The 12,588-nt window shown below is 42.4% G+C and overlaps 1 protein-coding gene across 6 annotated transcripts in view; it reads right to left on the bottom strand.

Annotated features, from left to right (window-relative positions):
* Positions 1 to 12,588, bottom strand: part of KDM2B (lysine demethylase 2B) — a 114,076-nt gene that overhangs the window by 86,241 nt on the left and 15,247 nt on the right. The window lies entirely within an intron of this gene.

Raw genomic sequence — 12,588 nt, forward strand, 5'->3', positions numbered from 1 at the left:
TCCTGCTGACATGGGAAGCTTCAGTGCGCCATGCACCACTTCACCCTTGACTTCCCTGGATGTTTTTCCAGTGGAACTCTGGACTGGGCAATGTGGGATTAAGAAGCACTGCTTCATCTCTGGCAGCAGATGTGACTCAGAGGTGGAGTGGTGATGCTGGGGGATTTTACAGCCTAAAGAAACATCTTCCTCTCCTGCTGCTTGCTCACGGAGCACAAGCGAATCCCCAAAGAATCACAAAGACAGTAACTAAGAAACAAGCTAGTGCCATCTCTGACAAGGGGAACAGACAACAGCAAGAAGGAGACAGAAGAATCAATTGCAGGGATGTAAGCTGGAAAATAAAATCCATCAGGATGAGCTACAGAAGAACGATGCTTTACTTAAAACCTTAAAAACATTATCGTTACTCCAGCCCATGTATTAGTAAAATCCACATTAAAATTAAGGGGACAATAGCATATGTAATATCTGTTCCCATTATTTGGAGACCTATTGACCAAGACACTGTAAAGATTCTAATAGATTGAATTGTACAACTGTGTGCTGTAATATCCTTATTTTTTTAATACAGAAATGAACATCTGGAGGAAAAATGACTTGTCTCCCACTGCCCACCCTGGTCAAGTTGGTTTGGTGTGGAGAGCTGGTCCTTTCTGTTCTGGGCTTCTTGGTAAAACAAGAGCAACAGGGAAGCAAACCTTGTCCACTTGTCAGAGAGAGAACTGCACTCCAGGAATGCAGATTACACAGGCACCTTCGCTGCATCAGCAAATGATTTCCCAAATCACAGCTCACCAAGCCCACCCCAGACACTTCAGGAATGATGGGCTCCAGCTTTGAAGTCATTCAGTAGAACTCCTGTTGATCTTCCCTGCAGAGTTTGCACCCACGCTTTCCTTCATGTATAGAATATTGTAATGATTTTCCAGAGAGGGAACAGGGAATGGGAAATACTGGGACTATAAAAATCTCCTCTGTGGTCCAACAGCTGCCATTTCCTATTTCTAACCAGGTGAAGCACTGCCTTCCCCTGCCCTGAGCTTCAGGTTATCCAAGCTGCCAGACTCCCATCTTCAGAATAGCCCATCATTTCCCATGACGTGGATTTAGCATGGATATTTGGAGCAGTGGAAGCAACGCAAACGTGAACCACACAGTAGAGTATGAGAAATGCACAGGAGGTGTGAATCAGAGCTGCAAACGACACCAGAGTTTTCTAGGCTGTGGTCTCTTCTCCAGCACAGCACCAGCAGGAAAAGGTGCAACTCCCCCACAGCAGAGGAAAGAGGAAATGTCCTTTCTGTAAGAATGATTACCAAGCCTGTCCATTAAGAGGATAAAGCTACCTTGGAGAATTATTTTAACCCTCTGTGTCTGAATTGAGATCTGTGCTGAAGGTACAATATAGTGTTGACAACCAGAAACCAACCTGCAATGCCGAGGGACCGGCCCGCTGGTCCTGCCTAATCTTTATGCTTCTTACGAGGAAAGAATCCCTGGTTTGTAAAGCAGGATTTTTGGCAGAGCCTCAGGAAATCTGCCAGCCTCACTAGCGGGTTAATTGTACCTAAAGACTGAGGCTTTGACTTGCATCCCAGTTAATCCCCCCGGAGCTCCCGGAGCTGGAAGCACGTATTCTTCTGCTGCCCACGGGAGACTATTATGATATCCCCTGCTAACTGGGAGGGATGTGAATCCGAGCAGAAAGTCCTTGCTCAAGTGGAGCTATTCCCGACATTCCCTGTACTTCACAGCGAGGGTACGAACAAATTAAGAGACGCGTCCCGATCCCATCACTCCCAGTGCCACCAGAGGGCACAGAAGAACAAAGGGAAACGAGCCCGGACATCGCACACAGCTCTCCCCCACACCTCCTCACCCAGCACCTTCCACCCCCAGCATAGCCGGGCCCCCAGGAAAGGCGTACGCCAAGGATCCCGCTTTGCAGAGCTCTCTGCCTTCCCTCCTCCCCCTCGGCCAGGTCTCTGTCCCCAGCGCCACTCTGGCTGTGCAGCAGGAGCCCTTTCAGTGGGGTCACAGCATCTCCTCCTTATGGAGGTGTAAAACTGCCGTGCCTGACGCGAACCTTCCCCTCCGGCCCCTCTGTAGCTTTATCACTGCATATAAAAGTGCCAAACTGCAATAACCCGCGTTAGGAGCTGTTTGCACACAACAAACGCTGTGCAGAGCGTGGCCACAGGAACTGCCTGTGGAACTGTTCAGCCTTAATGCTACAGGACTGGGCCGAAGAAAGGGGCTCAGGGCAAATCATGTGTTTTAGTGGCATTATATAGAATTAATCCGTATCCCTACACCTACCCAAGCCATCATTTCTAATGATTCTTAGAAGCTTCAGACAGTGAAAAGCACACAGAAAAAAAATTCCTTATACAAAGAAGCATTTTACTTCCAATTTTTTGTACAGTATACCAATGCATTAACCTGTAGTATAAGCATACTCCAGGTGGCTGAAAACACAGAGCACACAAACAACAGTTATAGAAAGAAAAATAATACAAGGTCTAAGAAAAGTGGGACAGGATATAACTTTGGTGAAAATCTTATGTTTTATTTATCTATCAAATTTATTTTAAGACCATTAATCATTTCCTAAAATGTCTCAATATAAAATACATCTAACAGTAACAATAAAGAAAAACGTTATAAAAATTATAAGCTTTCCACCCTCTGAAACCTCATCCTCAGCCCATAACGAGGAAAACTTTGGCCTTGATTTCCCTCCTACTTGGCAGTTAGGAAATGGAAGAAGACCTTCAACTACACTCACATCACCAATCAACATGTGCACTATACCTGCAGGAACAATCCTGCAGCTCCCCTCTGGTCTAGAAGGGTATTTGAAGGTGTCAAAGGGTTGGTAGCACCCCCCCACATCTTGTACCCACATTTATGAGGACATCTGAAGAAATATACAGCTACGATTACATCAAACCTCCAAAACATGCTGGTATTAATGTATATTTTTTAGGTGAAGGCAGTACACTTGAAGGTAATTTTGAACTAAGGTATATTATGACACTAAAGCATAACAACTACCATAAAATATTTAGGATTTTGGGTGGTATCATTCCAAAATAAGACAGCTCATTTCTAGTTTGGATGAATTAAAGCAGAGGATGCTTATTGCAGAAACACACTGTGGCTATGGGGAGTTTTTCTAAAATAGCTTTCTATTTTCTTTGTTCTGCTTGATTGTCCCACAAGGACAATTCAGCTTTAAATCCACCTGTAGACAGAGGCTTTGAGATGCCTGTGACCACACCAACACGTCTCTTCAATTTCACTTTCACGTCCTGACATCATGGAAATACATTCTCTTGAGAGGTTGTATTTTTGTTGTAATGTTCATTCAAAGCAGATTTATTGCTGTTTATATCTGGACATGAACATGACTGTTTTTAGCAAAACTGTCCCAGTTTAACTAAGATTTTTTTTAAGAGTTTGCCTGTGTTAGGCAAAGGACAAACTTAAAGAGAGCTCAAACAGGAAGTTCAGCTCTAAAAATAGAACTGGTTCTACTTCCAAAATGGCAAGTCAGCGGACGTGCTAAACATAGGCAAGTGAGTGTTATAATATTTCATTTTTACTTCTAGGAGAAAAAAAAAGGCATAATGAGAGAGCATCAAATGCCTTATTTTTATTTATTTTATTACACAAAAACCCTAATTGTGGTTCAAAGCTCACTCACCTGACACTTCTGATGCACAGAGCCCCAGTGGAAACTTATGACAGAGGTGGAAGGCTACATCCATCACAGCTTAGCCCAGCACTGGTTAGTGCTGAGAGCTAAACAAGCACCAAAAAAATATAAAAATAATAAATGTATATATATATTCCTCCACCTTTCTGCAAGGGAGAAAGACAGCATGAGTTTTCTGCCAGTTCAACTTCCTGAACCACCTCACTACAAGAAAGAGGAAAGCCTGTGCCAGCACACAGGAGGGGATGGGAGAGCAATGCCAGAAGTGAGGAGAGAAGGAAGAGAATGAGCAGGACGTCAGTTTAAACTTGCTTAATTGGCATGGCAAAAAAAGCAAATTGTTGGATGCAATAGGGAGCACAAGGAACAGAGACGCTTCCCCTGGTCACATAACAGGCAGCGGCAGCAAAACCAGAGGCCACTTTAGATGACAAAGAGATGGTCTGGCACCAGAGCCTGGTACTGGAATTAAGGAAGAAGTTTCTATTTCCAGTCTATCAGGAACACTGGGTAAGTTTTAACCTCTGTCTGCCCTAGGTCCTGGTTTCATGATACAAACTGTTCACCAATACTCAAGAAATTGATGAGGCTTAAATAATTTTTTTAAGCGGGGTCAGCTCCCTGCCTGTTTCCCAGCACAGTTCTACAAACATCAGGGCAAGGATGTGCAGCCAGCACCAGCACTGTGGGAAATCCCATGGTGACATCAACCACAGCCCCAGCTCCCTCCGGCTATTACAGACTGCAGCTTTTCTTCTTAAACAATAAGCTGTTTAAGAGGCACAAAACCAGTGAGTGTTATATGAAGCAACATCCTCTCAAAGTCTGCAATACAACACTTTAATAGACAGAGATTTCCACTTTATTCATGCACTGCTCCACCTTAACACTGGTGGATGCCAAAGTCCCAAAGGGTTCCTTCAGAGCTGCTACAAACCACTTCAATTTCCAACAAATTAGAGCCCTCAGACTGTAGGAAAATCACTAATGGAACCTTCACTTGAAAAAAATCCATTCAGTTACTAGTTTTAATTTTGCTCAGCAGAGAACACAGTGCAGCTCCACAACTTTGTAATTCTTCCTAGCACTGAGCAAACATGGAGCAGGTCAGAAATCCCATTAGGCTGTCTGGTCGACATATGGGACTGCTGGTGTCCCAGAAAGAAGGGATAGATTCCATGGGAAACCAAAAAAACCCCACCTGTCAAGTCCTACTGGTCCTGTTTACAGCAAAGTGTGTTGATCTCTTTATCACTATTGGTTCATGGTTGGCAAGAGTATGCTAAGAGCACTTGCTCAAGTCTGGAAGGATTTATTTGTACTTCCTCACAAGTTTCTCTGGAACTGGGGAGTAATACAGGTTCTGTACAGTACAGTACAGCCTCACCAAGGAAAGAGGGATACAGAGAAAACAGGAGAGGTCGCTCAAGGGAAAAGAAAGAAAGAAGTACAAAGACAAAAGGATGAGCCAATAAACCTCCGGTGCTGTACTTTGGAAAGAGAAACCTGCTAGACAGAATTGGAATCAATAATTTCAATGAAATAGCACGTTTTTTTTTCTTTTATTTTTTATTGTCCAGATGTTTCCTCTTTGCAGTACTCAAATTTTAAAATAAATGCAGCAGCTAGAAGTCTGTCTAGCTCATACCAACAGTACCTATAAACCCTTTTGTTGACAGACCATTGGTTTGACTCCATCTGAGCTTACAGGCACTGGGAAATTATCATTTTCAGTGGTAATATTTATTTACTGATTTTAGGCCTGACTTAGCACATTTTCCAATTTAGAGCATGAAGCATGTTGACAGTCCTGACAGAATGACTGTGAGGAATTTGGAACTTGACTTTAAAAACAAAGCATTTTTAAAAGATAGTGTGAGTTTTTAAAACAAGCTTTGGTCACAAAACAACATGATGGAGGAAACAATTTATTTTTATGGCCTGGATCTCAAACACATGTTTCTGAATAACATCTGAGACAAATCAGTGGGACCCTGATGTAAGCTGCTTTCTGATTCTCCATTTTTCCTCTTGGAAAAGTTTGTAGGCAGGTACATAACTCAGCTCCCTGAAAACACAGGCTTTGAGTTTGTAATCTCAGATCAATGGAAATAGCACTGACTTGCAATTATTTTACAGTCACTTGTGAGGAACATCCAAATTCAGCCTCCTCATGCAAGGAGTCATCCTTGTCTCCTGCTTTGAGGTGCTGCTCCTCTCAGCTATCAGAGATATGTAGGTCTCTTGTGGATCTGAGTCCCTTGATGAACTCAGGTTTTGACCTGCAGGGTCCAGAGGCTGAGGTACCCTCAGTCTGAATTCTCACAGCCTGAGGAACACGTTCACAAGCTGGCATAAAACTACACAGATGCTGGCCTTCCCAACTACGAGAACAAGGAGGATGTTTCATTAACTCAGTTCTCTTAATATTCCAACAGTCCCACTTACATGAAAAAAAAAAGCAGAACCCAGAGAGCAGGCCAGGCACAGATCACACAGTGGGGCACAAAATCCCTGTGAGTAGTAAGAGGAGAAATCTTACAGTGAATGGAAATATTTCCTCCAAGTACCTCCCCTCCCATGAGATCAGTGATGACTCCTCTCCCCTAGAAGAGCCTGGTCCAATGTGTTTTGAAAAATGCATTATTTGGGCACCAGGAGCAGAGCACAGACCTTGCTGCTTTCTCCTTGTCCCTCCCCACAAGACTCCTGGAGACACAGCCATTAATGACTCCTGACTCAGCTCTTCTGCTCTTCCCAACGTGGCATTCCCATTCACAGGACAAATCCCCACACCAGGGGAGAACCATACATCTTAATCAAGACTTGGATGCAAGTCTGGGGGCAGACTTTTGCACTTCCTTTGAGCAGCCAGTTTAATTTTGGGAAGTGCTCCTTACAACAGAGCCTCTCTAATGAGCCTCCCTCCTAACTCCTCTCGGTCTCCAATTTCACAACTTCCTTGAAACAAATGGAGCGTTGCTCTATAGAAAAAGCCACACTGGGTCCCTATTCAGCAGAAATGATGGAAAGTTTTCTGAGCTGCAGTGTGTGGCTGCTTTGTCCTTCTTTTGTATCTACATGGCTAATTTTCTTTCACAGGATGGAGAACTGTACATTGATTAAGACAAAATTTCCCCTACTTGCCCGCAGACCACACTACAAGCCTCTCAACTTGCTTTGTAGTTGGATGTGAATTCAACCATGATACAATTTTCAGAACAGATCAATTTGAGAGGAGCAGCAAACACGCAGGAGGAATGAACCAAAAAAATCACTAGGAATCAGCTACTCAGGGACACTTCTCTGATTTGCTTTCAGCTTTTTTGAGTAGCTGCTAACAAAAAGCTGAACATTTGCACAGCCAGCTCAGAGACCATTGTGCTGGCACACCACAAGAAATGTATGCTAATGTAAAAGGAGTGTTTTACATGGTCTCTGCCCTCCCTCCTGCCTTTACCCACCTGACCTGCACCACAATTTTCTCTTCCATGGAAACACCACTTATGATTCTTGATTCAGTACTGAATGAAATTTATACATGTGTATGTGAATACATCTATAAACGTGTACAGTTTTTAATAGATATATAAAACACATTTTATAAAGCCAGAATAATTATTACCTACAATGTTTACATCTCTTTCTATTCCTTTTTCAATATCACCTACTTCCAGAAGCATGGATATGGGGGGTTCTTGTCTCTCTGTGGAGTACCTGGCATGCATACTCTCATTTTAGCTGGAATTTGTGGGGACTACAGTAGTGTGTGTATTTAAGAGAGAAGAAATGGCTGGATGAAAGATGCAGAGCCTCACATAGCTTATGGCTGTTAGGTACATTTGATGGACAGTAATCCTTTCTGTCCCAACTGAATTTAAATTATTTACATCAGCCTGCTTACATTAACTAGTCAGGGAACTTGTTCCTCCCCACCACAGTCCCTGCACAAAGAGGCCATGGCTTGCCACATTCACTATATAATTTACAGTTTACAGGAAAACTAGAAACTGAGACTCCCCAAATTCTGATTTTAGCAAATCATTTCACTTTTCAGTCTGGTTCCCACCTGAGAAAACAAGGCCACACTTTCTGCTGTGCACCACTACACTGCAGAATTGCAGCTCCTCCTAGAATGAGGAAAACGTTGCAATACCAAACTTCACAAACCTTGCTTGGGGCTCTCCCCTGTGAAAAAAAAATCTAAACAGCCAGGGAAATACTCCTCTGCAGGTCTGATTTCATCCACTGATGTTAAAGAAAGCTCAGATCCTCACTTCAGGGCACTATGATGCACTTAGTGAATAAACCATGAGCAGATGTGTAACAGCACACAGCATCTCCTCCAGAACTTGTCAGCAGCATGAGGGAAGGCTGACCTGCACTTGCAGTGCCAGCCCGCCCCCCCTCCCCCCCACCCATTAGTAGGACTTTTCCCTTGAAAACATCAGGGATTTAATGATGCAATTTATTCTATTATCATGCTCCCCTAACACCATGATTATAAACTCATATTGAGGCAGAGACCTTCACACATATTTCTTTAAACAGTCAATTTGCAACTGAAATTTTTGGCTCAGCTCCTGTTCTTTTGGTGTTTCTAATGAGAAGGCAAATCCCAGCAATAATCAAGTATTTCTTCAGTTACTCCCACCAAAGAAAGCGACAGGATATGTAGACCCTTGGTTTTCCTTTCACCCTTTGTCTTGAGATCAAAGCCTGCTGCCAGGTCTTTAGGGATTTGACAGAATCACAGGAATCAAATATTGAAATGATCTATTAGGTCCCATCTTGTGCATCATCTCCTTGGGCCAGATTAAGATTGGTCTCTGCAACAGTTACTGGAGCTTGCTCATGTTTGCTCTTTACTGCCATACCTCAATGCACAAATTGTATCACAATTAAAAGCTTTGCTGCTTTCAACTTTACTTGGATTCTTTATACAAGATGAAAACACCAAAGCCTTTCACTGCAGTTTGTGAACACAGCAACCAAACATTTCCTACACTTGTGAGCATCATGGCCCAGTCCAGTCTACAGCATCAGATTTTAATAGCAAACTACATGACTGATGACACATCCTTCGCTGCTCCTACACTTTTTCTTTTTGAATTCTATAAATAAACCCTTAGTGAGTTAGTTAAATAAAATCAATCAGTGAGTTGATGTCAGTTGTTAGACCACCCCATGAATAGTCTAAGTCCTGTACTTGCACTGTTCCCACTGATACAATGCCTGGCTGGGCACGGTGAATTCCATAGGACAATGCTGCTGATCCTACAGAAGTGACCGCTGTGGTCACAACTTTAACCTCTTCAGCCCAGAGACCACAATAACCCAAAGTCTCTTTTCTTTCTTACAATGTTTGAAATCTCCCCTTTTGCCACTTGCTGGGATTGCAAGCTCCACTTTAGGGGTGCACAACAAATACCTACCCTGGTGCACAAAGCTACACCAGCCCAGAGAGGGAGGAGGTGATGCACATCACAAACCCAGCACCACTTTCATTCATTTACTTTTTTATTTACTTTATTGAGGTACGAGTGTAAAATCTGGGATTCGATAGCCTTAGACTGTGAGCCTGTGGCAAGCAAACTGAAAATAGGTCAGCTAAAAATTCGAAATAAAAGCAAATACATCCAGACTGGCCATTACTGTTTAGAGAGACACTGTGCCTCATGCAGGGTCTGCACACCTATCCAGGGAGCTCCTGGACAGACTGGGACAGCCCAGGGAAACAAAGGCAGTGCAGAGTCAGAAGGGAGGCACTGCAGATGCCACAGAAAAGCAGATACTCTTCTCAGTTCAACCAGTGATGACCCAAGAAAACCACTAAAAAAAAACAATAAAAAGAAGTAATCAAAGGAAGAGCAAGGAGCTCAGAGTGATAGACTGAGGCACACATCCATGAGCACTTCCTCTTTCTCTCTCCCTTACATGGTTCACAGCTTCCAAAAGTATTCAGGGCTGCCACCTTCAAATTGTGTGATGTCCATGAAGGATAATATAAAGACAAAATTCAAACAAATGACAAAATGGAATGCTTTGGTTTTCTGACATCAAAGACTAAAACAAATGACTGCATTCAGTCCTTGAATTCAGGAGTGGCAAAGGCTGGAGAGGGTCCACAGCGACCAGGGAAGCCCTGGCTTTCAGCAGCTTGCTGAGTAAGGCAGTCACCTTTCTCCCTGCTCAGCCCCAGCAAGCAATCCCCCTTGTTCTGCAAAGTGACTGGCACAGAGCATTCACACAGGTACTTATGTACAGAGAGTCAAGCTGACAGTCTGGGAGAACACACTTTTGCTTTTCTGCCCATCTATGACAGGCACCCCTGCAGAAATAACACTTACCAAAGTTTTCGTGCATATGTGGCAGATGTTTAAGGACACTCTCAGAGGGCCAATGACCCTCAATCGCATTTTAAAACAGCTTATGAAGAGATGACAGTGACATTCTGCCCTTCAGAATTAGCAATCAAATCTACTTTATGCAATGAAATTACAAAGCTTAAGAGTTATTAAATTACAACAGAGCTTTACATCTTTCAAGAGTTGTCTCAAGTTCCTGTGCAGGCCAGGAATTCCTTTCCACCTCTCCATTTGTATTCTTGGCTCACAGCCATTTCAGAGATGAGACATTTCCAACTGCTGAAATTAATCCATCATCTCAGGATTTACAGAGCATCCAGGATATGGTTCCTGTGGAGGTGGGAGTCTGGCTATAGACATGGATGGGTCTGTAAAGTAAAGCTACTGTAGGGCAGTGTTTCATGCACACCCATTACACATGGGTGCACAATCAGGCACTGGTGTCAGAAACAGGAGGTCAAGAACATCACCAAACTAAATTACAGCTGGTTGCTGCATTTTTTAAGCCAGGAAAACAGAAAAATCCATCAAGCAATGGCAATGTTTCTTTGGAAGTCTGGCAAAAGACTGAAAAATAGACACCTAAGCTCAACTAAACACAACAAGCAAAAAACCCATCCTTTTTTAATTCTCCTTATTATTGCCACAGACCAGAGTTTCCAAAGGGAGGTTTAAAAGCTTGTTGTTATTTCCCTGTGACTTTTAGGTACTCCCCTGCAAAGATGGTACAACAGTCCCATTAGAAACAGAAAGTAAGATTTCAGAAGAGTTTGGGACCAAAGTCTCATTAACTTCCCATGGAATTTATGTGCTTTGGAAAAACCTAGGACCATATCCTTAAAGGGTTCTGTAGCAAATGTGCTTCCTGTGATTCAAAGAAGAAAAGAGAACAAATGAGAGGTTTAAATAGCACCAGCAAACTATAATAATGAGTACTTAAAAACCCAACAAGTTTACACAGAACACAACATTTTTCAGGCTGTGTTCTCTCTCTGTTGACTCCCACGCACAATCAGATGCATAGAGTTGTGATCATCCCATTTCACATTCACCAAACATCCTTCCCTCCCCAGGTTCAGCAAGGCATTGAATAAGTTTTGAATATACCACACGTTGGAAATGCAAACCTGGAGGTTCAGGCAGATCTGAGGGATATGCTAAAAAAATGCAGGGACAATGACATATCAACATCTCCAGTGACAGGAGAAGTTAATAAAACAAGACTTTTCATCTGCTTTATTTGAACATGAGATAGTGAGTGTAGCACACGTTCTAACCTAAAACTAGAAAAAATATCAGCAATGATATGCAATAGGAAGATGCTCACTAGTATTTCCAGAAGTAATTAATAGATAATTTCAAAATTTGGCACGGAGACAGGAATTCCCCCATGTGCTCATAGTGTCAACATGGCTGTTCCATCCAGCACAAATTCCACAGCAAGAAAAAACTATTTGCCATAAGAACTGTGATTCTTCAGGTACAACTTACAGTCCATTTCCCAAATATTTTAGATCTTTTGAATCAGAGTTTCCACCTGTGATGCCAAAAGTTATCAACTGTATTATAAAAAGGACAGGTGACAATGTTCTGGACCACTTAAGGGGTCAGCACAATGACTCCCAAGGGAGTTTGACCAAACATGATATGAAAGGACCCATGATGTGATATCTAGCCAAGAGCAGGTACAGGGATTGCTGATCCAGCTGTGATCAGGCACGCTTTTACAGTAAACTTCATCTCAAAGTTAATTGAAAATGTTATTTCTGCTCTATTGTTTCATAAATGCAATTTTATTTATAAATATCCTCCCACTTTGCTGGCCATGTACACAGGAATCTCCACCCCCTAATACTTCAAAGGACATCAGTCTTGAGGAAATGCAACTCCCACACTTTGACTGTTATACAGGAAAAACACTGTTGTTATGCAACACTATGCTGTTCCAAAACATCTCAACATCAGACCCTCAGCTCCAGCAGCCTCAGAGACAGGAATGGCAGTTTATCAGCCATGGGACAAGTTCACAAAAAACTGCAACAGGGTCCAGATAATTACAAGGTTTATGCACGAGGCTTATCCACAGGAAAAAGGTTTTTTTCTGTACCTGCAAATGTGCACATGCAGGTATGTAGGAAATCCATAAAATTTAGGTCTTTATTTTCTAATTTAATGCAGATTGACCAACAAATAGCACTTCCCACACTACTTCTCAAACATTTTCTGCCAGATATCTGGGGATTTTTCCTGAGCTTATAAATGGTCATAAATTAAGCAAGATTGCTGAGTTGTTTGTGAAAGAAGGTTATCAGAGATAACCCCTCTCTCACTGATAACCCCAAGTGAGCAGAAATGAGGCACAAGTTCCTCTCCTTTGTTTTTCTTAGCTACATCTTTTCCAGACTTGATATTCCTATTGACTATAAAAGAGTAATTTTTTAAAAACTTGGTCTTTCAGAATGCAGCATTTGAGCTAATTTTAAAGATAAAATCCTG

Source organism: Corvus brachyrhynchos, unplaced genomic scaffold, assembly GCF_000691975.1.
Source record: "Corvus brachyrhynchos isolate BGI_N302 unplaced genomic scaffold, ASM69197v1 scaffold114, whole genome shotgun sequence".
Lineage (NCBI taxonomy): Eukaryota > Metazoa > Chordata > Aves > Passeriformes > Corvidae > Corvus > Corvus brachyrhynchos.